The sequence below is a fragment of the Ursus americanus genome, chromosome 5 (assembly GCF_024610735.1).
Source record: "Ursus americanus isolate L20-20 chromosome 5, mUrsAme1.1.p, whole genome shotgun sequence".
In the NCBI taxonomy this organism is placed as follows: Eukaryota; Metazoa; Chordata; class Mammalia; order Carnivora; family Ursidae; genus Ursus; species Ursus americanus.
Genome location: NC_142131.1, coordinates 27,332,642 through 27,335,953, shown reverse-complemented (window position 1 = coordinate 27,335,953; position 3,312 = coordinate 27,332,642).

The window sequence follows — 3,312 nt, the reverse complement described above, 5'->3', positions numbered from 1 at the left end:
TTTGCTACACCGGAAGTACTTATCTGCCCAATTTCCGGCACGTTGAAACACGGGGCGGGGCGACGGGAGGGAAGAGTACCTTTGGATTTTGAAGAGATGTGGCAAGGAGCAGTGAGGAGTTAAGAGCCCACTTACCTTGGCTAATTGAATTTAAATTTAAAAAAATAATAAATAAAAAATAAAAGCCCACTTAGAATCAGCCTGGCCTAATGGTTAAGAGTCCTGGCCCTTAAGATGATACATCCACCTGGCAGTCCTCAAATATTTATTGGGTGCCTAGTGTGCTCCAAACCCTTTGAACATTATTACCTTGGGCCTAAATTAACCCATGTGTAAAACAGAAGGATTGTTGTGTTTAAAATTATGACACAGGGAGAAATAACTTGACATACAATAGGCACTCAATAATTGTTCAACCCCTTACCCATACATTTGACTTTTGCTTCTTCCCACTCTCAATCTTAATTATGTCACCCTCATGTTCACTTGCTCCACTCTTCTTAAAGATAACCCCATTACTAAAATTTGCCAAGTGAATTCTGCCTTTTTTCAGTCTGGAATATCTCCTTTCCCTGCCACTGCTCCCTCAAAAGTGAGCTTAACTATCACCTTCTCTGGGATGATTTTACAAAGTTAGGAACTTTGGGATTCCCACAGACCCTTGTACACACTTAAACTGTAGCTTCTAGTCTATACAGATTTTTTTGCCTTTCGCTGCACTGAAAACTCTCTGAAGACAGAACAGGGTGGCTTCATAGATGTGAGACCTGTGTAGTCACACAGGGCCCTATGCATAGAAGGGCCCAGAATTGCCTTAATGTTCTGCTGCTATTGTCTTGAAATTCTGAACTTTTGAACAAGGCGGCTTCCATTTTTATTTTCTACTGGGCCCTACAGATGATATAGCCAGCCAACCTGTGGGCATTAACTAAATGTTTTTTTGAACATCACCCTGACAGTTGTCAGAGAAGCTGTTAAGGAGGAAAAATAGGCCTTCAGAATGCCATGATCCTGTCATGCTTACAGGGTCCTGGAGTTAGGACTTGGGTGCTGGGTCCTTCTTCTAGAAGGTGCAACAATCTTTCTGGGATACCCTTCCAGTCGTTTCTCTGAGTTCTTTCCTTAACTCTGCCACACTGAGGTACTTGGCTCCCCTTAAACAACTGTAAGTGCAAAAGAAACCTCTGCAAATTTTCATAAAATTACAATTCAACAAAGAATTGATAGGCGTTCCCTAGGGTTAGATGGTTTATATAGCCATCTAAATTGCAGCGTCAATCTGCTAAAAATTTTTTCCCCATGTTTCAAAGGCAAGAGTTCTCAGAAATGGGAAGGATAAAGTATATCAAAGGTGGGAATCCATTGATAATACTTTATAAATGTGAAATGCTTAATATATGCACCATTGAAGCCAAATATCAAAACATTTATTGAGCACTACTGTATCCAAGACACTGTGAGGTTCTGGAAGAATACAGAGATAAATAAGACCTGAACTCTAGTCTCAGTTTATAGTCCACAACAGAAACATACAACTAAGCGTAACAAGTCAGATTATCATGAGTGAAGTTCGAGACATAAATAAAATACTATGGAAGCACAAACCAGGAATGATGCATCCTCTCTGGGATCAGCAGAGGCTGTCTGTTCAGTCTTCAGGGTAAAGAAAGTAATTCAACTTTCAGATTAAAGAAATAGGACCTCCCTGTTTTGAGCATTAAAATCCTAAACCATAAAGCTCAGAGTCCATATACTGCAGTCAGGCATTTAAAGTAATCATATACAGATTGGGGCGCCTGGGTGGCTCAGTCAGTTAAGCATCCAACTCTTGATTTTGGCTCAGGTCACGATCTCAGGGTCATGATCTCAGGGTCATGAGATTGAGTCCCACATCAAGCCCCACATGGGGCTCTGCGCTCAGCGCAGTCTGCTTGTCCCTCTCCCTCTGCTTCTCCTCCTGCTTGCTCACTCTCTCTCTCTCTCAATAAATAAAATCTTTAAAATAATCATACACCGAAAATGTGGATTACCTTAGTCTTGTTTGCAGGGTGGGGGTGGGGTGGGTAACGGATGCACATTTTTTATGGACACATAATTAGTTCAGCTTTCTCCCTTACTGCTGCTGTTACATATGACAATTTCATTTGCATTAAAGAGAAATTAAATCTCTCCTCTTAGCATTGAATTGAGACAGAAAATAGCAGGCTATTGCATCTGATGAGAGAATCCTTACACACAGGTTTATTTGTGTCTATTTAATAGCAATCTTTCATTGTTGCAATTCCTCCTGAGAGTCTGTATTTGCTAGATTGAATTTTAAAATCCTAGCACAGCTGATTGCACAACTAGGCTGAATGTTGTTCCAGAGAACCATGCAGAAAGTTGAAACCTTCAGAAATTATGCTTGGTATGGATAGTTGGCCCCTGTGCCTTTTTCTGGATGCTAAAGTGTGTTGTTCAGAGTCCATCAAAATCATAATTTCAGATTCCTACTAGGAAACATATTATCTGCAAAACATTCACATATGTGTGGGATGACTTGAATCACAGCTTTATAATGAGTATTCCAGACAATGTTTTCTCTTAAAAAGAAATATTATTTTTCAAAAGATGGACATTAAAAATGGCCTCATCTAGTGATAGTCATGTGAACTCAGGGGACCTGACCTTGGCATCAATTTCTATCCCTCCTGTGTTTCCTAACTTGAAAGCCGTGGTGCAAGTTCTATTAGGATCTTTTTGTCTGAGTGATTAAGAATCTGTGAAATGGTACTGTCACCGAAGATGAAAGGTTTGTGACAAGTGATTGTGCAGTATGGTCATTTGTGAGAAAGTTGAACTAAAGATGCTTGAATGTCCCTTTCAACTCTAAACTTCTATAATTTAGTTCGTGTTCAGATATAAGATCTTTGGGGAGGAAAAGCAAACACCGAATAGAAGTCAGAAGAGTTGGTTTCTGAGTTTCCCCCTAACTAACCATAAGACCTTGAGCCAATCATTTTACCTTTCTTCCTCAACTTATTCACTTATGAAGTGAGCATTCTTTTAGCTCTGAGATACTATCATGCTATGTATAATAAGCATTTAATAATTGCTAACATTCATGCAGCAATTTCTACATGCCAGAAATTGTCTCATGTATCTGACATAACTCATTTGATCTTCATAGTGACTCCAGTAGGTAGGTACTGTTACATTCCTCTGCTTTCAAGGAGCGAAATTAAGGCACAAAGATGTTAATTAACCTTCCCAAGCTCACCCAGCCAATAGATGATAGAATCAGGATTTGAACCCAGGCTCTCTAGGCTTGTA